This window comes from Pongo pygmaeus, chromosome 13 (assembly GCF_028885625.2).
Source record: "Pongo pygmaeus isolate AG05252 chromosome 13, NHGRI_mPonPyg2-v2.0_pri, whole genome shotgun sequence".
In the NCBI taxonomy this organism is placed as follows: Eukaryota; Metazoa; Chordata; class Mammalia; order Primates; family Hominidae; genus Pongo; species Pongo pygmaeus.
The window spans coordinates 70,691,805-70,719,269 of record NC_072386.2 but is presented as its reverse complement, the minus strand read 5'-3'; positions in this window follow the sequence as shown (position 1 = coordinate 70,719,269).

The following is a 27,465-nucleotide window of genomic DNA, read 5'->3' as shown; positions in this document are numbered from 1 at the left end:
GAGTTATAAAATGGGAAACATTAAACCCAATGGCTAGGGAGTGCACAATGTCCTAAACGTCAGTTAACCAAATGCTCCCTTGGGCCTAAGCTACTCTCAGAACCAAATTATGTGCTTAGGGAAGAATATGAATAACTGTGAAGCATTGGAAACATAGTTAGTGCTGGTAGGGGCAGGTCTTATTCCTATATTCCATTTAATATTTTCAGCTATCAAACATAGACTTGTTTATGCAGAAAGAGTGAGCTCTGCAAAGCCCTAAATTGGATACCTGCATCCCAGGTTCTAATTCTGATTTGAACACTTGATCCCTGAAGAATTTTGATAAATCAACAAAAATGTCTGAGGTTCAGATGCCTCATTGTAGATGAAGAGATGGTAACATCTGCTGGGTCTGGGCTTCCCCACACGGCCAATCAAAGAAGGAGAAATAACATGTGTGTGGAAGACACTTTATGAAGCCCACAAGCAAGTAACAAATAGAAATCACTATTATTTATTTGATGATGAAGACTTCAAAACTAGCCTTCAAAATATTTAAAAAGAAAAATCTAAATCTGAGTCTCTAAAAGTATCTCTTTCTAAGCTGAGCCTTTGTATTGTCTGGCCACCCTTTTACTATTACTTGGAATCAATTCTGGAAATGATGAGATGGGCTCATAGAAATATCCCTAAAAGTTACACTCTGCTGCTAAGTAAGGTGCTTGTTTGGCCTAGAGTCATGGCTCAGTGGTGAGGGCTGAGAGCATTCTTTGTGCTGTTTCTCCAGATTCTAAATTGGGGAAGTTGCTCACAATGAATGTAGTTGTAAGTGAAGAGTTGTGTGCAGTCCACATTTTATTGGAGAGGAAATCATAACTTTCATCTTCTTTTTAGTTTACTGAGATGATTTACATGATCTTAAAAATGTGGGATGGCACTAAAGCCAAATAATTCATGTGATTTTTGAAGGAATCTTAGCTGTCTTGCTTTAGAGTAGCTTCTATTTCTGTGTGATTTGTGCATACATCTGCATGTGTGTGTGCATGTGTGCGCTTTATGGTTTAGATGGAAATGGGTAATTCTGGAAAACAAGACTACATAAATGATCCAAAGTAATGAGAAATCCAAATGACAAAATAAGTGTTTTGCCCTGGCCATTCACCATGCAGGGGAATATACATAGCTGATATTAACTCTTCAACATTAAAGGGCAGGATTCTTACAAATAGTGAATAGCTAGATGCCATCTCAGATCATAAAATATTGCTGTTAAATCACCACAATTTCTAAAGTGTCTGTTAAAGATGATTGAGATTGATGTTGATGTGTTTTGTAGTACTTTATTAAGGTGTGACGCTAAAGTGTAGAACTTTTATATATACAGAATCACACACATACAAACTGGTGAACACCATTTTTTTTTTCTGAAGTGACTCCTGATTGGAGGAAGTCACAGTCGACCTGATAAGCAATCCCATTGGTACCCAGGCTCTTCACACCTTAAAGGATTAAAAGGTCATCTTGGGTTGATTTTAAAGACAAAAACTTACGATCATATATTATATCCTTATTTTACTGAATAAGCAAGTATTTTAGATGTTTATTCTAATTCACAAGCTATATCATGTTTAAAACAAGTTGAAAAGTTTGGTTTTATTGTACAAATTTAGCTAGAATGAATCATTTATTCTCAGGAATCTTGCTCTGAATTTAATTTCAAAAGCCAATAAATTTTAATTAACACTTACTGTAGTCCCAGCAAGGTGCTACAAATGAAAGTTGAATGAGATGTAGTTTTCACTTTCAGGTTGTTTAGAGTGTGAGAAGGAGACTTTTAACTCTACAATTACCAAGTTGAGGGATCAGTACTTGGAAAGAAGGTAGTTGCTGCATTTACATTGAGATCATCCCACATGCGCTAGAGGGCAGAACCAGGTGTTTCTTGGTGAAACATACTTTAGTAGTTACAAGACTGGTTATTGAGACAGAAAAAATATAAAGAAAGAATGGGTGAAGATAAAGAAAAGTTGGCGCTAGCCAAGCAAGGTTCTGACAGCACTTAAGTTGAAAATGTTTAGGGTACATTGCATACATGATGAACCTAGTGTCTTTAAGCACGGGAAGCTATAATGTTAAGATGATAGTTACTTTTTTTTGCATGTCAATTATTATTATTATTTTTTAAATAATTGTTTTGAAAAAATGGAGACTGCTGCTCAAGGAACTTGTCTCCTTTCTGGGGCTCCCATTTATCTCCATCTTCCTTCTTCCATCTCTTTTCTCTAGTGGCAGGCTTCTTTTGCTTGCTGATTTAGTCATCATTTCAGCTTGCATGCAGCTTGTCATGGGCACATCTGGCCCCTTTTCATCATGACCTTCTTGCTTCAACTCTCATTGTGGATCAGACACAGTCCTTCTTTGGACGTATTCCAGAGATACTTTCTGATTTGTCCAGGCTAGGAACTGGTCAGCCGTGATCCTGCAGTACATTACACAACCATAGCCCCTCAGCAGTAGGTGTATGTGTGCTGCTTTCCTTAGGAGTGTGGCCAGGGCATGCACCATAACAAGATGCTTGTTACTTTCAAAAATGTTTAATTTTTGATGTTTACTTTCACTCTTGACTTCTTTCAAATCAGGCAGTCAATATTTTTTTTTAATATCAATCAAGATTTGTACTGATATTCTTAAATAGTACAATCTTTTTTTCAAACTGAAAACATTGAGTGATAGAATTAATTTGGGACACGGTCTATATTGTATTTAGTTGTTTGGGCTATTTGAAGATAAAATGCATAAAATGTCCTTTGTTAGTTTTCTATGTGGTTAAGATAAGGATCTTAAAGTTCTTGAATACTGGCCAGTTACTGACTGCTACATTAGGTGCTGCAGAGGTAGATGCATATCTTAAGAGGCCGGGCACGGTGGCTCACGCCTGTAATCCTAGCACTTTGGGAGGCTGAGGCGGGTGGATCACCTGAGGTCAGGAGTTCGAGATCAGCCTGGCTAACATGGTGAAACCCCGTCTCTACAAAAAAAAAAAAAAAAAAAAAAAAAAAAAAAAAAAAAAAAAAAAGCCATGCGTGGTGGCACATGCCTGTAACCCCAGCTACTCGGGAGGCTGAGGCAGGAGAATGGCTGGAACCTAGGAGTCAGAGATTGCAATGGGCTGAGATTGTGCCATTGCACTCCAGCCTGGGTGACAAAAGCGAAACTCCATCTCAAAAAAAAAAAAAAAAAAGAAAGAAAGAAAAAGAAAAAAGAAAAGAAAAGAAAGAGAAGCACCCAGAGGGCAGAGCAAGAGGGTGCAATAGGAGCCTACACTTTTCATATCCCCTGCAGAAACACCAAATTTTAACAGTTTTCTGCACACAGAAAAGCACAGTCACAAGAACCAAAAAATTAGGTGAGAGCAATTACCGTGCCTGGCTTTAACTTTATATTGCTGAAAGAGACATTGAGGAGGGCAGGAGACCGTCTTGAATTGCCAATACCATGCCTCCCTTATCTCTGACAGTGGCCATGTGGCAAGTGTGCGCTTAGGAGAGGGAGAGTATCGCAACTCTACATTGAACTCAGTGCTGCCCAGCAAAGCAGAGAGCAAAGCTGTCCTGAGCTGAGTCAGCACCCACAAACGAAGGGAGCATTTGGACTAGACCTAACCAGAGGGGAATTGTCCGTCCTGCAGTGAGAACTGGAGTTTCTTGGCAAGCCTGGCCACCATGAGTCAAAGTGCTCTGGGGTCTTAGATAAACTTGAAAGGCAGTCTAGGCCCAAATATTGCAATTCCTAGACAATCCTAGACAACAGTTAGTGCTGGGCTGGGCTCAGAGCCAGAGGACTAGGGTGGCAAGTGACCTAGGGAGACACCAGCTGGGGCAGCTAAAGAGTGCTTGTGCCATCCCTCCCCCAACCCCAGGTAGTACAGTGGGCAAAAAACAAAAGAGACTCCTTCCTTCTGCTTAAGGAGAGAAGAGTGAAGACTAAAGAGGACTTTGTCTTGCATCTTGGATACTAGCTTAGCTACAGTAGGATAGGGTAACAGTCAGAGTTGCAAAGCCCTCATTCCAGGCCCTAGCTCCAGACATTTCTAGACACACCCTGGGCCAAAAGGGAACCTGCTGCCTTGAAGGGAAGAACCCAGTCCTAGAAGGATTCAGCACGTGCTGACTAAAGAACCCTTAGGCTGCAAATAACCAGCAGTGATATCCAGACAGTACACTGTGGGCCTTGGGCTCTGACACCTGACCTGACTTCAGCTGTAACCCAGCACATTCCCAGCTGTTGCAGCTATGGTGAAAGTCCCCTTCTGTCTGAGAAAAGCAGAGGAAAAAGCAAAGACAGCTTTGTCTTGTACCTTAGGTACCAACTCAGCCACAGTGGGGTACAGCGCCAAGCAGGCTCTTGAGGTCCCTCTGTCCAGGCCTAGGATCTTGGACTTGAACAGCATTTCTGGGCCTTCCCTGGACCAGAGGAAAGCCCACTGCCCTAAAGGATGAGTCTCAGGCCTGGCAGCATTCACTACAACCTGACCAAAGAGCCGTTGGGCTTTATGTGAACATCAGCAGTGGCCTGGCAGAACCCTCCATGGGTCGGTAGTGGTGGTGCCCACAGGGAGAAGCTCCTCTGCCTATGGAAAGGGGAGGGAAAAGTGGGAAGAACTTTGTATTACGGTTTGAGTGCCAGCTTAGCTACAGGTGAATAGAACATCAGGTAAATTTCTAAGATGTTTGACTCCAATCCCTGGCTCCCAGACAATATATCTGGACTTGCCTGGAGCCTGGGGGAACTCACTGCCTGTATACAAACCTGGCTGGCTTCACTGCCTGCTTACTGTAGAGCTCTAGGGTCTTGAGTGAACATAGGCGATAGCCAGCTAGTGGTTACAGCAGGCCCTGGGTGAGACCCATACTGTGCTGGCTTCAGTTATGACCCAGCACAGTCCCACTGGTGGTGGCCACAGGGTTGCTCACATAACTCCACCCCAAGTTCCAGGTGTCTCAGCACAGAGAAAGAAAGACTCTGTTTGGGAGAAAGTAAGGGAAAAGAACAAGAGTGTCTGCCAGGTAATCCAGAGAATTATTTCAGAACTTATCCAGGACCACTAAAGCGATACCTCTATGAGTCTGCAAAAACCACAATATTGTTAGACTTGGGACCCAGGTTTCTTTGAACAACTGAAGTCTTCTCAAGAAGGATGGACACAAGCCCAGACTGCAAAGACTATAATAAATACCAAACTTTTTAATGCCCAGACACCAATGAACATCTATAAACATCAAGATCATCCAGGCAAACATGACCTCATCAAATGAACTAAATAAGGCACCAGTGACCAATCACAGAGAGACAGATATGTGACCTTTCAGACAGAATTCAAAATAGCTGCATTGAAGAAACTCAAAGAAATTTAAGATAACACAAAGAAGGGATTCAGAATTCTATCAGATAAATTTAACAAAGAGATTGAAATAAGCAGAAATGTGAGACTTGAAAAATACAATTGGCATATGAAGAATGCATCAGAGTCTCTTAATGGAAAAATTGATCAAGCAGAAGAATTAGTGAGTTTGAAGACAAGCTATTTGAATACACAGTCAGAGGAGACAAAAGAAAAAATAAAAAACAATGAAGCATGCCTACAGGATCTAGAAAATAGCATTAAAAGGGCAAATCTAACTGTTATTGGCCTTAAAGAGAAAACAGAGAGAGATAGGAGTAGAAAGTTTATTCAAAGGGAAAATATCAGAGAACTTCCCAAATCTAAAGAAAGATATCAATATCCAAGTACAAAAGGTTATACACCAAGCAAATTTAACCCAAAGAAGACTACCTCAAGGCATTTAATAATTAAACTCCTAAAGACGAAGGATAAAGAAAGGATTTTAAAAGCAGCAAAGGAAAAGAAACAAATAACATACAGTGGAACTCCAGTACATCTGGCAGCAGACTTTTCAATGAAAACTTTACAGGCCAGAAGAGAGTAGAGTAGAATGACAAATTTAACATGCTGAAGGAAAACAACAACAACAACAACAATAACAACAAACTTTTACCCTAGAATACCATAGTTGGCAAAAATATCCTTCAAGCATATAAGAGAAAAAAAGACTTTCCCAGACAAACAAAAGATGAGCAATTTCACCAATACCAGACCTGTCCTACAAGAAATGTTAAAGGGAGTTCTTCAATCTGAAAGAAAATGACGTTAATGAATAAGAAGAAATAATATGAAGGTACAAAACTCGCTGGTAATAGTAAGCACACAGAAAAACCCAGAATATTGTAACACTGTAATTGTAGTTTGTAAACTACTCTTAGGTGGAAAGACTAAATGATGCACCAATAAAAAATAAAAACTACAACAACTTTTCAATACTTGGTATAATAAGATATAAAGAGAAAGAACAAAAAGTTAAAAAGCAAGGGGATGAAGTTAAAGTTTAGAAGGGTTATTAGTTTTATTTTGCATGTTGTTTGTTTGTTTTTTTATGTAATCAGTGTTAAGTTGTTATCAGTTTAGAAAAATGGGTTATAAGTTGCATTTGCAAACCTCATAGTAACCTCAAATTAAAAAAATACAATGAATACACAACAAATAAAAAGCAAGAAATTAAAACCAGCAAAGAAAATCACCTTCACTAAAAGGAAGAAAGAAAGAAAAGAATGCAGAGAAGACCTCAAAACAAGTAATAAAATTACAAGAGTAAGTCCCTACTTTTCTATAATAACATTGAAAGTAAATGGACTAAACTATCTAATAAAATGCATAGAATGGCTAAAAGAATGACAAAACAAGACTGAATGATCTGTTGCCTACAAGAAACACACTTCACCTACAAAGAAAAAATAGATAAAAAATAAAGGGATGAAAAAAGATATTCTATGCCAATGGAAGCCAAAAAAAGAGCAGATGTAGCTATACTTCTATTTGACAAAGAAGACTTCATGACAAAAACTGTAAGAAGAGACAAAAAGTTCATTATATAATGATAAAGGGGCCAATTCAGCAAGAAGATAAATGATTATAAATATATATGGACCCAACATTGGAGCACCCAGATATATAAGGCAAATATTATTAGAAATACAGAGAGAGATAGACCTCAATACAATAATAGCTGGAGACTTCAACACCCCATGTTCAGCATTGGACAGATCTCGCAGACAGGAAATCCACAAAGAAATATGAGACTTAATTTGCACTATAGAACAAATGGACCTAATATAATTTACAGAACATTTTATCCAATGGCTACAGAATGCATTCTTCTCCTCAGCACATAGGTTACTCTCAAGGATAGAACATATGTTAGCTCACAAAACATGTCTTAAAACAGTCAAAACATTTTAATAATATCAAGCCTCTTCTGTGACCACAATGGAATAAAACTAGAGGTTAATAACAGAGGAATTTTGGAAACTATACAAACACATTGAAATTAAGCAATATGCTCCTGAATGACCAGTGGGTCAATGAAGAAATTAAGACAGACATTGAAAAATTTATTGAAGCAGATGATAATAGAAACATAAAATACCAAAACCTATGGGATACAGCAAAGTACTAAGACAGAAATTTATAACCATAATCACCTACATCAAAAAGGAAGAAAAACTTCAATAACATAACAATGCATGATAAAGAACTGAAAAATCAAGAGCAAACCAAACCTAAAATTAGCAGAAAAATAGAAATAATAAAAATCACAGCAGAAAAAAAGTTGAAATGGAGAAAACAATATTAAAAAATTAATGAAGCCAAAAGTAGGTTTTCTGAAAAAATAAAATTGGCAAACCTTTAGTCAGACTAATGAAGAAAAAAAGTTGAAGGCTCAAACAAATAAAATCAGAGAAGAAAAAGGAAACATTACAACTTGATACCACAGAAATTCAAAGGATTATAAGTGGCTACTATGAGCAACTATATGCTGATAAACTGGAAAATCTAGAGGAAATGAATACACTCCTAGACACATGCAAGCTACCAAGATTGAACCATGAAGAAATTCAAAACCTGAACAGACCAATTACAAGTAATGAGATTGAAGCTGTAACAAAAAGTCTCTCAGCATTGAAAAGCCTGGGACCCAATGGCTTCACTGCTAAATTCTACTAAACATTTAAAGAAGACTTAATACCAATCCTAGTCAAACTATTCCAAAAAAAACAGAGGAGGAGGGAATAATTTCATACTTATTCTACAAGGCTATTATTACCTTGGTACCAAAACCAGATAAAGACATATCAAAGAAAGAATACTACAGGCCAATCTTGGATGAATATTGATGCAAAAATCCTTAACAAAATACTATCAGACTGAACTCAATAATACATTAAAAAGATGATTGATCCCAGGTGAGATTTATCCCAGGGTTGCAAGGATGGTTCAGCCTAAGCAAATTAATCAATGTAATACATCATATCAACAGAATGAAGAACAAAATCTATATGATCATTTCAATTGGTACTGAAAATCCATTTGATAAAATTCAACACTGCTTCATGATAAAAACCCTCAGAAAACTGGGTACAGAAGGAACATACCTCAACATAATAAAAGTCATGTACGACAGACCCACAGCTACTATCATAATAAATGTAAAAATACTGAAAATCTCTCCTTTAAGATCTGGAAAATGACAAGAATGCCGCCTTGTTTTTCAACATAGTACTGGGAGTCCTGTCTAGAGCCATCAGACAAGAGAAGGAGATAAAGGACATCCAAATTGGAAAAAAGGAAGTCAAATTATCCTTGTTTGCAGATGATATGATCTTATACTTGGAAAACCCTAATGACTTCATTAAAAAACTGTTAGAACTGATATATAAATTCAGTAATGGTGCAGGATACAAAATCAGCATACCAAAATCAGTAACATTTCTATATGCCAACAGTAAACAAACTGAAAAAGAAATTTTAAAAGTGATCTCATTTGCAGTAGCCACAAATAAAATTAAATACCTAGGAATTAACTTAATCAAAGAAGTAAAAGATATCTACAATGAAAACCAGAATACATTGATGAAAGAAATTGAAGAGAAAACAAAAAATGAAAATATATGTTTATAAATTAAAAGAAGTATTGTTAAAATGTCCATGCAACCCAAAGCAATCTACAGATTTAATGTAATCCCTTTTCAAAATATAAATGACATTCTTCACAGAAATAGAAAAAAATCATAAAATGTATATGGAACCACAAAAGACCCAGAATAGCCAAAGCTATCCCAAACAAAAAGGGAAAAACTGAAGGAATCAAATGACCTGACTTCAAATTATATTACAGAGCTATAGTAACCAAAGCAGCATGGTGCTGGCATAAAAACAGACACATAGACTTTATTAGTTTGTTCTAACACTGTTAATAAAGACATACTCAAGACTGGGTAATTTATAAAGAAAAGAGGTTTAATTAACTCACACAGTTCAGCATGGCTGGCAAGGAATAAGGAAACTTAAATCATGCTGAAGGAAAAGCAAACATGTCCTTCTTCACATGGTGGCAGCAATAAGTGCTGAGCAAAAGAAGGAAAAGCTCCTTATAAAACCATCAGGACTCATGAGAACTCACTATCACAAGAACAGTATGAAGGTAACTGCCCCCATGATTAAATTACCTCCCACCAGTTTCCTCCCATGACATATGGGGATTATGGAACTAGAATTCATTATGAGATTTGGGTGGGGACACAGCCAAACCATATCATTCTGCCCCTGGTCCCTCCAAATCTCATATCCTCATATTTCAGAACCAATCATACCATACCCTTCTTAGCAGTTCCCCAAAGTCTTTACTTACTTCAGCATTAACCCCAAAGTCTGACTTCATAGTCTTATCTGAGACAAGGCAAGTCCTTTCTGCCTATGATCCTGTAAAATCAAAAGCAAGTTAGTTACTTCCCAGATACAATGGAAGTACACCATTGGGTAAATACACCCATTCCAAATGGGAGAAATTGGCAAAATAAAAAGGCTACAGGCCCCATGCAAGTCAGAAATCCAACAGGGAAGTCATTAAACCTGCAAGTTCCAAAATGATCCCATGTCTCCTATGGACTCCATGTCTCACATCCAGGGCACACTGAAGAAAGAGGTGAGCTCCCATGGCCTTGGGCAACTTTGCCTCTGTGGCTTTGCAGGGTACAGCCCCTTTCCCAGCACATGCTGCTATCTGTCAGTGGATCTATCATTCTGGGGTAGGGAGGATGATGGCTCTCTTCTCACAGCTCTCCTAGGCAGTGCCCCAGTGGGGACTATGTGTGGGGGCTCCAACCCCACATTTCCCACTGCACTGCCATAGCAGAGGTTTTCCATGAGGGCTCCTACCCTGCATCAGATTTCTGCCTTGACATCTAGGCATTTTCATACATCCTCTGAAAATCTAGGTGGAGGTTCACAAAACTCAATGCTTGTCTTCTGTGAACCCACAGGACCAACACCACATGGAAGCTGCCAAGGCTTGGGGCTTGCAGCCTCTGAAGCAACAGCCTGAGCTGTATGTTGGCCCCTTATAGCATGACTGGGATGCAGCACACCAAGTACTGAGGTTGCACAGAGCAGCAGGGGGGACCCAAGCCCAACTCATTAAACCATTTTTCCCTCCTAGGCCTCTGGGCCTGTGATGGGAGGGGATGCCATGAAGGTCTCTGACATGTCCTGGAAACATTTTTCCCCTTTGTCTTGGTGATTATTTGGCTCCTTGTTACTTATGCAAATTTCTACTGCCAAATTGAATTTCTCCTCCCAAAATGGGTTTTCCTTTTCTACTGCATTGTCAGGCTGCAAATTTTTAAAACATTTATGCTGTGCTTCCTCTTGAACACTTTGCCACTTAGAAATTTCTTCTGCCAGGTACCCTAAATCATCTCTCTCAAGTTCAAAGTTTCACAGATCTCTAGGACAGGGGAAAAATGAAACCAGTCTCTTTGCATAGCAAGAGTGACTTTTATTCTGGTTTCCAAAATGTCCGTCATCTCCATCTGAGACAACCTCAGCTTGGACTTCACTGTCCATATCACTATCAGCATTTTGGTCAAAGCCATTCAACAAGTCTCTAGGCTTTCCCACATCTTCCTGTCTTCTGAGCCCTCCAAGTCTCTGGGAAGTTCCAAATTTTCCCACATTTTCCTGTCTTCTTCTGAGCTTTCCAAACAGTTCCAGCCTCTGCCTGTTAACCCAGTTCCAAAGTAGCTTCCATGTTTTCAGGTATCTTTACAGTAGTGCCTCACTCTCTGCGGTACCAATTTAACTGTATTAGTCTATTCTCACATTGCTCATCAAGACATACCCAAGACTGGGTAACTTAAAAGGGAAAGAAGTTTAATTGACTCACAGTTTAGCATGGCTGGTGAGAACTCAGGAAACAATCATGGCAGAAGGAGAATCAACCACATCCTTTCTCACATGGCTGCAGCAAGAAGCAGTATGAGCAAAAGGAGGAAAAGCCCTTCATAAAACCATCAGATTTTGTGAGAACTCACTGTCACAAGAACAGCATGAGGGTAACTGCTCCCATGATTCAGTTACCTCCCACTGGGTCCCTCCCATGACACATGGGGATTATGGGAGCTACAATTCAAGGGAAGATTTGGGTGGGGACACATCAAACCATATCATAAACCAATAGAACAGAATTGAGAACCCAGAAGGAAACCCTCACACCTACAATGAACTCATTTTTGACAAAGGTGTCAAGAACAACTGGGGAAAAGACAGTCTCTTCAATAAATGGTGCTGGGAAAACTGGGTATCCATAGGCAGAAGAATGAAACTGAACCCCTATCTCTTGCCATATACAAAAAATCAAAATGGATTAAAGAATTAAATGTAAGACCTCAGATTATAAAACTACTATTAGAAAGCATTGAGAAAGCTCTCTAGGACATTGGTCTGGGCAAAATGTCTTGAGTAATACCCCATAAGCACAGGACAACCAAAGCAAACATGGACAAATGGGATCACATCAAGTTAAAAAGCTTCTTCAAAGCAAAGGAAACAATCAACAAAGTGAAGAGACAACCCACAGAATGGGAGAAAATATTTGCAAACTACTCATTTGACAAGAGATTCATAATTAGAATATGTAAGGAGCTGAAACAACTCTATAGGAAAAATTATAATAATCTGACCAAAATATGGAAAAATATTTTGAATAGACATTCTCAGAAGAAGACATACAAATGGCAGACAGGCATATGAAAAGTGCTCAGCATCACTGATCATCAGAGAGATGCAAATTAAAGTTACAATGAGATATTGTCTCATCCAAGTTAAAATGGCTTATATCCAAAAGGCAGGCAGTATCAAATGCTGGTAAGGGTGTGGAAAAGAAAACCCTGTACACTACTGGGGGAATGTAAATTAGTCCAACCACTGTGGAGAATAGTTAGGAAGTTGCTCCAAAAACTAAAAATACAGTTACCATACAATCCAGCAATCCCACTGGGTATATAGCAAAAAGAAAGGAAATCAGCATATTGAAGAGATATCTGCACTCCCATGTTTGTTCACAGCACTGTTCACAATAGCCAAGATTTGGAAGCAACTTAAGTTTCCATCAACAGATTAATGGACAAAGAAAATGTGTAACTTATACACAATGGAGTACTATTCAGCCATAAAAAATAATGAGATTCTGTCATTTGCAAAAACATGGATGGACCTGGAGGTCATTATGTTAAATGAAAGAAGCTAGGCACAGAAAAACAAATATCGCATGTTCTCACTTATTTGTGGGATCTAAAAATCAAAACAATTGAACTCATGGAGACAGAGAGTGGAAGGATGGTTACCAGAGGCTGGGAAGGGTAGTGGGATTGTGGATAGGAGGTAGGGATTGTTAATGGGTACAAAAAATAGAAGAATGAATAAGACCTAGTATTTGATAGCCAAACAATGTGACTAGAGTCAATAATAATTTAATGTACATTTAAAAATAAAGAGTATAATTGGATTGTTTGTAACACAAAAGATAAATGCTTAAAGGGATAGATACCCCATTTTCCATGATATAATTATTATGCATTACATACCTGGACTGAAATAGCTCATGTACCCCATAAATGCATACACCTACCATGTACCCACAAAAATTAAAAAGTAAAAAAGTAAACAAAAGCATCATTTGTTTTACTTGCTTTGTCTCAAATACTTGAAGGCACTCTGACTCAAATGAGCTTAGAAGACTCCCTGGCCTTTATAGTACCAAGTCTGTAACCGTGAAATAGCAAAAGAACTAATATAACTAACTCAAGTTTTATTTAAGAGGCCTTTACCCATTCCTGCATGTAGGCTAGGATAATTTTAGAGCACTGAGATAATATGCAAAAACAGTGATCATGTAATTTTTAAAATTAACTCTGGGATTAAAGAAGTATATAAACAACTATGTTTTGTTAAAGATTTATAAGAGCAATTGTGGCCTGACCAAGGATAAACAAGTTTCCAACCTCCTTGGACCCTCCCTGGCCCCCAGATGTCTGTGGTCATTAGTACCTCTTGATACCAGCCCCCTCTTCTTCCCCATATTTCCCTCCCATAAAAATCCTCTGGTCAACCTGAAGAAAGGTAAGATGGTACTTTAGAATGCTAGTTCACCATCTTCTCAGTTTGTTGGACCTTCAGATAAACTTGTTTTTTGTCTCACCAACGCTCATCTCTTGTGTCTGGCTTTCAAGTGGCAAGCAGCTGAACCTGGGCTCGCTTAAAGGTCTAGAGATATAAGTGGCCCAGTTTTTTTCCTTTTCCTTGTACTTTAACTTTCTAGCTTCCTGGCCTTCTATGGGCACAGTTGCCTATCCTCATGATGGAGTGTTTTTTACATTGTTTGGCTGCATAAGATGATAGACAGATAGATGACTGATTGATTGATTGATAGAGATAAATGACATGGATAGAAAGAATATACTAAAACAAACTATCAAATGATTTGAGAGAAAGATGTTTACCCAGTTCAATTCCACAAACCCTTTTGTTTGCCCTCTAAAACTTTCATTCTTGATTAAGTTGGCTTAACTCTGGGGTTTCAAATTCTCCATCGGGCACTTAATCCAAAAGAGAGTTAACCTTCTTAGAGATGTCACTGTAGAGATGGGTTTTATGACAGAGACTGTTCTCAGGGAGACTTTGCATTTTAGAGCTCCCTGGTGCTGTCCCCCATGCCCCACAGCCCAATGTCCATTGCTGAAACAATTCAAGCCTCCTAGACTACTCTTCAGTTTTTCTATCATACATTTCTTGGTGTCATTTTAACCACAAATGAACAACAAATCAAGTCTTTGGGAAAATATTTTTAAAATATATCTTTAAAATCTGACATTACAGTATTAACCTGTAAGATTGGGAGTGAGGAAGAGGGAGAGAATGTGTTGCTGCCAAGTTCAGCATGTAAAGATATTTCATTGCCTCTTGTTTGGAATGATACAGTTCAAATAGCATTCTGGTATACAACATCTGGGAAACTATGAAGCAAGGAGTCATTGGGACTAGCTGTATGGCAGCAAACTGCTTTCAATAGGTTAGGCTATTTTGCTTTGAAAAATATTTTTGTTGCACTGTTGCATTCTTGTACTTTGTCTTTCTTACACAACAGGATTCCTTTCAGTAAAGAGTGTTTTGAAATAACACAAAGATTGAGAACAATTTGTGTTTTTTTTTTCTCCCACGGAAAATAACAGCACAGAAACCCCTTTTTTACTGATTGTATCTGTCATAAAACTTTACAAGTTAAGCAGAATTGTTTTCTTCAGAGTATCAATGCGTGAATGTTGTGATTCATGGTGTTCTTTGAATTTTGGAATGATGAGCTAATAAAGGGAAGAATATGCTGAGTTAGCTGCCCTGACTCATTAGGTAATTATTATATGCACAATTAACATGATGGTGAGAGAAAGGCAAATAAACTTTTTCGGAATGATCTCTTTATATGGACATACATTATCAAAGATACAACCTCATTTCTTAACAAATAGATGAAAAATTTCTCAAATATTAAGAAAGAAATAGCACAGAAGCTCTTAATCTTTCTTTTGACAGAGATTGTTGAAAATATCCTGGTGTAACTCTCTCCCCAGTTGAGTAAAATTTTGAAGTTAATACCTTAAGGTGTATATAATTCCCCTTCCTCACATCAGTGTTAGAAAAAGATTTAGTATGACTTTAAGGGGCTGTAGAATTAAATTGTACATGTTTTTAAGATTTTAATCTGCAAAGTTTAACTGATTTCATAAGGATCAAGGTAAGGGCAAGAGATCCTGAGCTTTAAAATCTTACTTTTCTTTCTATTTTTTTAATAGAATAGTCTTAAGTTTGAGACGACTCTACTACCTCCAGTCTTCTGCATAAGAAGTGAATGTCAGTGTGATAACCATTTCTATTCTGTCTTGAAGTTGGGTGTTTGAAACTGAAACCACATAGTTCCAGTTGCATGGGTCATGATTTTTCCATTTAACTACATCCAGCAAATCGCATGAGTGCAAAGGATAGCTTTTATTCACATTCTGGAGCACACAGACTATGTCTTCACCTATTTCTATGTCTTTGTCTACCTCTATATCTATCATAGTCAAAAGAGATCTTAAAGATAAAAATATTGCTCTTTCTAAAAAGAAAAATATTCATCTTTCCCTTTATTTTAAAATCAACACAGTGTTATCCCATTTGATCATTATAAATTCTGATTTAGGTGATGATTATTCTATTAAGTGTAATTATACCCCAAATAACAGCGATCTAATATTCATTATCATCTTTACCTTGTCTCTGAAAAGCATCATATAGTTTTGCTTTTAGAAAAACATGAAAAGGACAAAATGCACATTTTCCCAGAATTTATAATGCTCCATCTATACATTAAAATAATTTACTTTTTGCTTTTGCCCATCTTTCAGAAATCGATGTTAATCTAAATTACCCAAGATTACATACTACTGGCTTTTGGCATTTTGCAAATTAGGTTGATTAGATGGTAGCATTATCCTTGCAGATTATTACAGAAAAGCTCCTTGGCCTATACAGATTTTACTTGTGTTCAGTTTTCACCAGACACTTCTCTGTGAGTAGTTTTTTAAAGATTATATATCTGATGGCAGAGAAATTTATGATAAAAAATGTGCTTTGGGTAGTGTTCAGATTTGTATTTTAATTCTCACTTGCAAGAAGCCAAATTAAAAATAAAATGTAAAATAAGTTAATTCTAAATCTTTGGCCCTTGGGTCCATAATAATTTTTCTGTGGTATTTCTTCTGTGAAGAAGAAATATTTAAATTTCTCTTCCTGGTTGCACTATTTGAGGCATTTCCTTTTGCTTTATCATCACTCAAGTTATCTATTGCTGTATAACAAATCACTCCCAAATTTATTGGCTTAAAATATCTTTATTTTTGTGCTGTGGGTTGACTGGGGAGATTCTTGCTCATGGTCTCTCATGAGGCTGCAGTCATCTGGACATCCAAGATGGCCACTCACATGGCTGGCAGTTGGTGCTGGCTTCAGCTGGAGCTCAGCTGGACTATTTGTTGGAGAACCTATACGTGCTTCTCTGTGTGTGTTAGGCTCTGGCTTCCAAGAACAAGCACCCCGAGAATGAGTGTCATGAAAAACCTAGGTGAATGCTGCAAGGTTTCTTATGATGTAACCTCAGAAGTCCTAAGAACATCACTTCCACTGTATTTTACTGGTCAAAAACCCCACAAAGGCTTGCACAGATTTGATGGGAAGGAAATAGTCTCTGCTGCTCACTGGGAGGTGTATCAGTCAGTAGCAACAGAACGAGCAGGGTATGTGTATGTACATGCGTATACATATATACTTATAAATAAATTTAAGGAATTGGCTTACACAATTGTGAGGGCTGACAAGTCCAAAATCTGTAGGACAGACTGGCAGGCTGTTACCTCAGGCCAAAGCTAACATTGCAGTTTGGGTCCTTACTTCATAGGGTAGGCAGCTAGGCCAAAAATTCAGGCAAAATCTCTATGTCATGGTCCTGAGGCAAAATATCTTCTTCTTTAAGAAACTCTTAGGGCCTTCAACTGATTGCATGAGATCCACTCACAATGTCGAGAGTAATCTTCTTTAAAGTCAGCTGATTGATGATGTTAATCACATCTACAAAATACCTTCACAGCAACATCTAGATCAGTGTTTGAACAAACAATGTCTTCATAGCCTAGCCAAATTGACACATAGAATTTGAACATCATAGCAGGCATAGCAATTTTTTTTTTTTTTTTTTTTTTTTGGAGACGGAGTCTCGCTCTGTCGCTTAGGCTGGAGTGCAGTGGCACGATCTCGGCTCACTGCAAGCTCCGCCTCCTGGGTTCACGCCATTCTCCTGCCTCAGCCTCCTGAGTAGCTGGGACTACAGGTGCCTGCCACCATGCCTGGCTGATTTTTTTTTTGTATTTTTAGTAGAGACTGGGTTTCACGGTGTTAGCCAGGATGGTCTTGATCTCCTGACCTTGTGATCCGTCTGCCTTGGCCTCCCAAAGCATAGCAATTTTTTAGATCATCTTTAATTTGCTGTAGTCATCATAAAAATGCTTTAACAAGAGTAAGTTATTTGCTTAAAAGGCAATAGCAACTTCAGACTGTGAGAAATGACGTTGACCTCTAGTAGGACTAATTGATCAAATGATTTTTTTCAGATATGGTATGAAGACTCTACCTTAGTCTCTGTCTCTCTCCTCATCTAAAACTTATCTCTTGATGTTCAAAACTGATATTTTATATGCAATTACATGAAGAGATTATAGTAATATCTATATAGTAATATAGTATCTATACTATATTATAGTATTATAATATTATATAACATATAATATTATAATATAATATATAATATAATATCTATTATGTTATAGTATTATAGTATAGATATTATTATAGTAATATCTATATAGTAATATCTATATAACTCTGATTTTCCTTTCCTTGTTAGAATCTGACTGCTTTACCTTTCATGCTTACATTTCTGTTTCTTTTACTTTCTCTTAGAACTACTTTGTCAATAGTAATATATACTCAAGTACCCTCGCCCATCAAAAAAAGAGCAATAACTATTAGTTGGAGGATGTCTTATATTATTTTAAATTTCTATTTGGTGACTGACTTGTGTGCATTTTCCTCAACCTAACGCACATATCCAGAATTTTTGCTTATACATTTAAGTGAGATTTGACCTATGTTCCATTTTCCATTGACCTGGCTAGTTTATTTAATTTTTCCACTATGACCACCTCCCTCCCTATGACTGAGTGTCTAATGGTGATTGGTTCATTGATAATACAATCCTCTAGGGTCTTTTTAAAAAAACGCAGGTTCCTGGACCTTTCTTTGATGACTGAAGGAGAAAGTCTGGAAGTTAGGTGTAATCCACATTATTTTAACAAGCACCCTTGGAGTAACCATTTCCCTAATCAGAGTTCATCTGTAATCATATATATTGCTTTAGGAGAAAACTCAACCTCTACTTTTCAGTACCGCTATCTATTCCAATTCGACTATATATTATTGTTTGATAGCTTAATTTTCCACGTTAGATCCGCTTTTCTTCAGCCTCTAATAGAAGTTGTCTGTCTTTCAGGCCTTTACTAACAGTAAGACACTCATAACTTCTGTCTACTGCCAGTCAACATATTTCAGATTTTTATGGCACTCTCAGCTTCTGGTATCAATAACTGCTTTAGTTTGGTACACAGAAGTATATCCTGGTATAAGCAAGTTATTATAGATACAAGATCCTATATCCTTTCTGCCAATAGTGTTCTGAAGGAGGGTGGAAGTTAGAATATCAGAGAAATGTCCCTAGCCATTTCTAGTATAAGGGAATGAGTCAGAATTTGCTGGAAATTCTGGAAGCTAGTCATATCATACTACTAGAGTAGGACCATAAAGAAGGCTGATGCAGGCATCTATGGAAGTTGGTACTTTTTGACTCCTGCTTTTCTGGGTTAGTGCACATCCAAATGGTGGTAATAGGCCTGGGGCCTCTGTTAGTTATTATGGCCAACAGTTGATAAGGAAAGCTGGTTGCTGAGTAGGAAAGGAAGGCAAACTGGAACACGTCAGATATCCTTGGCACCTTTCTCTCCTTGCCACCAACCAGTGTTGATATTTAGAGTGTAATGGCTGGTGTTTCACCTCTATCTCTCAAATCTCATGCAACTTATCATTTAGCCAACTCTAAGCTGAAATGATATGATAAGGGGATTCTAGAAAACATTGCTCCATGTAAATAAATTGACAATAGAACAGTTCAGTATTTTTCAGCCCTTGTCACCTTGACATCTACCCACAGCTCTTTTCATCATATTTAAGTTTAAAAAATAGACAGCAAAATCATGCTTCTGACTAATATACATCTGCCTCCCTTTATAACTGAAAATATACTTTCTCTTCAATAGAGGATTTACAAAGCCCCAATATATTTATTTTATATATGATAGATGTTCATTCCTTGCTCAATGTTGAGCTTATAGAAATAGCTTCCTCCTAAACTTTTAGAAATTTATGATCTAATTATTTCTAGAAATAATAACAATTGTAAAGATCTTGAAATATAGAGATAAATTATCTATAATGTCACTCTTGAAACTGAAAAGCTTAGTAAATTTGATATAACCCTTTCAAATAATTTTCCATTGTGATATATATATATAATGATATATTATTGATATATAGGGATATGTTATTGATATATATATATAAATAAAATGAATTAATAGGCACACAATGTTTAATTTGCCATTCAATTTAATACCAAACTATAACTATGTTTTCAGGTTCTTACATAGCCTTCTTAATAAAGGCTGCATAATATTCTGTCTAGTGACTGTGGCATCAATTAATTTGTTCCCATTCTACTGATGGATATCTAGATTGCTTCTCAGTTTTCATGGGTACAAACAAGTCCGTGTGATAAAATACAATGCATTCCTAGGTAGGTCTATGAAAGTACGATGTGTGAAATTTGTACAGTATTCTTACTAGTTACAAGGGAAAGTCCATTCTCCAAAGCTAAAGAATTTGTAAAATCCCTGACTGTATTTATTTTAAGACAATATGTTTCCCACAGTTATTCACAGAAGGCTTTTGTTCTTTTATTTGCAGTGGGACACTGCCAACCAGTTAAATTCTAGTGAGTGACTAGAAGCTAAAAATTTCATGATTTCTTTTTTTTTTTGCAATTTTATTACACTTGTATAACCAGTATTTTTACTTGCATCAGCAATTTTTTTCTTTTCTTCTAATTTTTACACTATTTACAAAATAACCATAACATTCAATAATATATCAAAATAATTGCACAAATATTGCTGAAGAGAAAAACTGATGTCAACACTGCCAAACCTGAATGTTTCCAAGAGCAAAACAATAGCTCAAAATATTCATTTTCAGCTGATGTACTGAAGTATTGTGTAATAAGTTTAGAAGTCACAGAAGTTGAAAGTCTGAAAAGTTAGGTGTTTCCCTAGAAAAGGCCAATGACTTCATACTTATAACCTTTCCTATATTTTGGAATTTTTAAGGATAAATACATGTTTAAAATGTATGAACATCGTATGGCTCTTCATAAATGGAAATACAATTAGGAAGCATATAAATTAGAGTCTGGTTAGATAGAAAAATGTTTTATGTATAATGTGATATCTGAGCTGAGTTCTGGGTGAAAAGTAGTTAACTATGTCAAGGTCATGGGGTAGGGAATAAATGACTTTCCAGCATGTTTGGGAGAGAGAAAATGCATGATATGTTTGAAGAATTGTTAGTATTTTGGTATAGCTGAAGTGAAAGTCACATATGGCCAAAGAAGTATGGTGGGTGGAAGTATGAGTCAGCAGAGAGGCAGAGGATAGAAGCAGAAATCAGAAATATCAACTAAACTAATGGTTGATCTTGATTTTGAAAGCACTGGCAAGTTCCTCAGGGAGGCATGTGATCAACATGACCAGATTTGTTTTCAAAAATATTTTTTGGCAGCTATGATCAGTAGAAATTGGAGAAGCTAAAGAGAGACCAGTTAGGAAAATATTGTTGTGATTCAGGAAAGATAAAATAAAGTGATAAAGGGAGGCAGTGACAGCAGGGGCAGAGAAGAGAAAATGGTAGATACTATTTTAGAAGTCGAATCCACTAGAACTGTGGCTTGTGCCTTTGGATGTGGCGAGTGGGCAATGAGACAAAACAGTCTAAAATAACTTTCAGACTTCCATCTTGGGCAAATGAGTTCATGATAATATCATTCTCCAGGAGAGAGATAATACAGGAGAAGCAGTTTCATTAGTGTACACGGTGAGGTCATATTCATTAACAATGAGTTAGACACACCTGTAATTATATCTAAGGAGATATAATTCATTAGATAGTTGAATGTATAAATACATGGATGAAATTGAAAACATAAATTTAGGCAGTATTGGTAACAAGGAAATTAAAATGGAAAAGAATATTTGGATCACATGACTCAGGGACAAAATGTAGAGGAAGAAGAGCAGAAGACATAGGGCAAATCTTTGGGGAGCACAGATATGATGTAACCACAAAAGAAATAGAAAGTATTGAAGAAGGCATAGAAAAAGCATGGACAGGTGCAAAACCCTTTAGCATTTGATATATACTATATAGGAAGGCTTTCTAGTTTAGGAGTCAGATGAAGTACACTTTTGTGTTGTTTCTAGGCATGTGGCCATAGACACATCACTTAACATCATTGTAATTTTAAGTCCTCCTATGCAAGGTGAGACCATGGCTCCTGCTGCCTGGTTTATAGGTCTATAGCAGATAAGACAATACATGTTAAAGCATCTTGGGAACACTCCAAGTCACCGTATAAATGTAAAATTTTTATTATTTTCTAGATACTGACATATTTTATCACTTTGGACCTTTCTTTCTTCCTTTCTACTAAATGGGATGTTAAGTGGGCTTATAATTTCAATCTTTGGGTATGATATAATCTCTTACATTGAAATAAACATTACTAAAAATTTACAGGACTACCAAATAGTCTAGGTCAAGAATTTCTAAGATACAGAACAGAGGACACACAAATTTTTCAAGACTTATTATGATATACACATAAGATCAAGCTGACATTGGATTAGTTCTAAAAAAAAAAAACCGTCATTGGAAATTTGGTTATGTGCTTGGCATTACTGTAAAAGCAATTACAGGGAAGTGGGTTTTCTAATTCAAAATAGATGGTTGAGGATAAGCATCATCTTAAAAGTGTGGCTCATGGCAAGGATTCCTGAAGGCAAATTCATATAATGGGTGGAATTCATGTTACTACCTGATTCAATTTTTTTTTTTAACAGCCTTTCCTTCCCGTTCAGTCCTGTTTGCCTTTTCTCTATTTTATCTCCATTCTAAAGAATTTTTCTGAGCCTAGGGAATATAATCTAATGTATTCATTCATTTTCAAATATTAAAATATGAATATATTAATATTTAAAGGCAATGTTTCTCAAAGAGTGGATCATGAACTACCCAGACTCACTGACTCAGGTGATTTTGACACCCAGTTCTATTGGAGAAGCACTGCTTTAAGAATATATTTTATTAAACAGAAATGCAAGAATAATTTTCTATTATCTATTATTATAAAAAATGAATGAAACATTACTATAGTGTAATAAAAATAGCACTTGGAATAAAAAAAATCCCATTTTTTTTCTCACTGACTAAATGTATGATATTCTCAGGTTAGTCTCTTAATCTCTTAAAAATCTCCATTTGCCCATCTTAAAATGGATAAATAATAATAATGAAACCTGCTAAATCTCACAGAGTGGTTTTGAGCATCAAGAGAGACAGATTGTTGGTGAAAGTAGCTACAACTGTGAAATAAGATACCTCTATGTCTTTATCTTTTTTTTTTTTTTTTGAGACAGAGTCTTGCTCTGTCCCCAGGCTGGAGTGCAGTGGCACGATCTGGACTCGCTGCAAGCTCCGCCTCCCGGGTTCACGCCATTCTCCTGCCTCAGCCTCCCGAGTAGCTGGGACTACAGGCGCCCGCCACCACGCCCGGCTAGTTTTTTTGTATTTTTAGTAGAGATGGGGTTTCACCGTGTTAGCCAGGATGGTCTCGATCTCCTGACCTCGTGATCCGCCCCCCTTGGCCTCCCAAAGTGCTGGGATTATAGGCGTGAGCCACTGCGCTCAGCCACCTCCATGTCATTTTCTTTATTTTAGCTAATGGTGGAATGTCTTAGGGGAGGAGGGCATTTTAGTACTTTAAGAATTAAACTACATATTTTTATTAATGACAAAAACCTAACCTCTAGATAGCTAGAACATATAAACGCAAATAACAACATATTAATTACACATATTTGAACTACAGAGTTGGGTTTTTATTATTATGAATATTTCAAGAAAAAAGCTTATGATTATGTCACAATTTCTGGATTGGTGCTCAATAAATATTTACGGAATGGATAAATGCATTTGGAATACATTTATATTGTTAGCACAGAGCTATTCTTTTTTATTATATTTTCTAAAACTTCCTCATAAGAACAGAAAATATAAAAACTTTAATGCCTTATTGATGTAGCATCATTCAGGAGTATTAATATCAGCATGACAGTATATCAATAATAATATGACTAATGTAGAGAAATTCTGCCTTGGGGTTTATGCAAGAATCCACTTGGGTTTTTTTCTTATGATTTAAAGGGTCATTACCTATCAATTCAATTACAATTTTGTCTCAATGAAATGAGCATATGTCTGTCAATAACACTGTTTATTAACTCTTAAACAAACTCATAATATGCTTAAGAAAATCAGATCCATAACCATTGCACTCTTAAGGGAACAGCTATTTTTCACTCTTGTGGTTGGCATTCTATATAAATCCTTTCTAAAATAACATATAAGAGTTACTAAATATGATATTGCATTAAGGAGTGAGTTTTCTGTTTGGTTTATAGTACTACTGAATACTATCTAGTCTCTGAATTTAGAGTTAAAACTAACTGCTATTGATTGAATATTAGTAAATAGTGTAGACGCTCTGTTCCTGTCTCCCTCTTTTCCTCCTTCTTGCCTTTTCTTTCTTTCTCTCACCCATTTGTCTATTCTTCACTCCTATCATCAACAGCACACATTGAATATCTTCTGTGTGCTACAGAATATATGAGATAATAGAAGATACTTCAAATCAGTGGTACTCAACTGAGGATGATTTTGTTCCCCAACAGGCATTTGGCAATGTCTGGAGATATTTTTCTTGGCACCCTGTGGGAGCATTACTGGCATGTACTGGGTAGAGCCAAGGATACCGCTAAATAAAAGGACAATGAAAAGCACAGCTCTCTACAATAAAAAATTACCTGTTCCGAAATGTCAGGAAGGCTGGGGTGGAGAAACTCTGCCTTATGTAATTTCTATAGTTACCATATACTCAGTGTTGGTGTCACCTCAGCAATTCCCTACCAGGTGCTTTTCTCCTGATTCTTCACAATTTCTAATATGGAATTGCCATTAGTAATTACACACGATGTTCTTCTACATGGAGAAAGTATTGGAGTCTTTGCATGACTGCTTGGAGGTTTCTATTTCTTTCACGGTCATCTTGTGCCACAATGTTTTGTTTTGTTTTTTTTTTTTTTTCTGTGTAGTGTACTACAAAAACACTTTCTGTTAAAAATTAATATGAATAAGATGTTTTATATTTTCTTCAGTAGGTGTGATCTTATTAGAGAACAAAAGGTCTGGTTTGTAATATGCAGTATTGTTTGAGAGGCATTACAGACAGTGTCTGAGAGCACAAACGTGGAGTCCATACTCCCTGGATTTGATTACTGGCTCTGATGCTTACTAGGTATGTAACCTACATAAGTGTCTTATCTTCTCTTTAAAATGCAGATTTTACATAGAATGATGTGGGTTTTGAAAGAATTACCATGCTATTTAATTAATATGACAATGTTATTCATTTAAAGGTACAGCATTATTTTCTGTACCACTAGGAAAAAAGAAAATACCACCAATTAAATTCTTATAAGTCATCATGTGTAAGGCATATTCCAATGTCAAAGGTTGTTAAAATGTGGAAGAAACATACATCTTAGAACCAAGAAAATGCAGTATGTGTAAAGCATTTAGAACTGTGGCAGACACTGAATATACACAAAATATCCATTAACACTTGAGTTGATATATGCACCATAAACCACCACTAGGAAAACAGGCAGTATTTTTCAGAAAGAAGTCCAGAATTGCCACACTGCCAATATTCTTTTTCCGGAAGAGAATGTTTTTTTCTTTTTTCTTTGCTGCCAATACTTCTATTCATACATGTTTTAAAAGACTATTAATCATTTCAACATGAATATTGATTAGGCTACTCTGTAACAAACCCATTGAAAAAATAAGTGCAGCCAACTAACTGGAAACATTTTATGGGATGAAGAATTTTGGTTTGAAATGTCCTTTATGCACTTCTCTATCTGATTTGATTCCATGATCTGTGTCATTATAGCCTGGTATTTTTTCCTGACTGGACTGTGTGTGAGAGTAAGTCATTCTTGTGGGCTTTCACACCTTTCTCATGAATGTCTGTTTATGTTCCTCTCTTTCTATTGCATCTTAGTCTTTCTATGTATGCCTTGTCCATTGTAAGACAAACACCTAGAGGAAAGGGACCAGGTGATAATGATTTCTATATACCAACTATCTGGCACAATTTCAGGTACAAACTCAATGTACATTTCATACTATACAACTTTTTAGTCTGTTTTGTGCCATAAGATATAGAAAACATAAATATGCAAGGACTAGAAACTAAGTCAATTGGTGAATAATATCTACTCTCTAAAAGATATATGTGAGGTCAGAGTTCAGCATATCGTATGGGTACATAAAAAGCATCCCAGTTCTGAAAGAGAAAGAATTTCTGACAGCACCGCTATTAGTCCATACCGTGGGTCTGAGTGAGCCTGAGCATTTGACCTCTTCCTTTGCTCCAATGTGGAGAGTTTATCCTCTCTCTTTCCCTCCTACATCTCATTTTCACATGAGACTAACCAGAAGACAAAGGCAATTTTAGAGGCTTAAAAGTTTTGCTAGAGATGATGATCAGCTATCTAAGCCAAACAGAAGCGCATTTCGAGTCATGTCTGTAAAAATTAAGATGATGTCCTGAGGTCCAAGACAGGTGAAGACATCAGCACAGTTGGAGGATAATGGCCAGGATTCTTTTTCCCCATGATCAAACCCAGAAGGAAGAATAATACATCTCAAGGACAGAAAGCTCAACCAAGGGGTTTGAAAACAAAATCAAACCAACTTGTTCTAGGATTTTGGAATGCAAGAATACACACCTAGAATAGAGCTTAAGCCATTATGTATAAACTTTGTTCTCCCTTTACCTGTGAGAGGTGTAACTAATGTGTTCAGCTGTGAATGTCTTATCAGATAAGCTGTTTGGATGAAGCTCTGTTCCCACATTGGGTAACACATCAAGGACAATAGCAAATGGCAGGCTGCTAGTTGCCATGTGGTTTATTGAAGCCAATATATCAACAAACATAATCTAGGAATAGAGCTCACAGATCTAGTGTTTTCCTGCTTATTCCAGTAGATTTTGGAAACTCAGTCTTTTAAAAAAAATAGTAGTTAAAGAAGCCATAGTAGAAGAAAAAATACTACTGATCTAGTATTGATTTTTGGTAAAAGTCTCTGGAATTTTACATCCTAATTAGTCTCCTCAGGAAGAATATTTATTTAAATACCTCCCCATCCTAGTTTTTATTTAGGCAGATGGTTGGAACATTATGGTAATATATTAATAACAGATGCACACCTTTCCCTGGACTTCACAGTAGGGAGGCTGCCGTTTCAAGAAATTATTAATGGAATTTAAAGTCTTTCACTTCCAGGTCATAGGTTTGAAAAATGTGCCTTTGTTGTATCTAAAAAATGATTACTGTCTAATATGTGTCATGCAACATGGACTTAGTCCAGATATCACATTGGGTATTAATAAGTAGCAATTGTATGTAGACAAGAAATGATTTCTTTTTAAAAGGCATCACAAAAAATTACTATTCTGAATGGTGTTTTGGGTCACCCTTAGACAGAAGCACTGTGATTTTGACTAAGGTTGACCACATTTCCTAGAAGGCTATAGCATCTTTCACAAACATTTGTTTTGTGACAGGGGATAATAGATGCTTTCGGTAGTAATTAGTTTTCTAAAAGGTTATTTTACTTTTTATGTATGCCTTTCAAATGTTATTTAATGATTAATAATACCTTGATTGGAAAAAAATAATAATTTGAAATACAGAAGAACTTGAGGCATAAATTATATTCTTATAATCTAAAAGGTTACCTGCCTAGAAAATATTATTCATAGGAAATCTTAGGGATTTGGAGAGAAATACAGTGTAAAATCATTTCTTTAAGTCCTTTTCTTAAAATTGTCTAAAGTTGCCTGAGAGTGGACAAGAAAGCGTACACTGGACTAC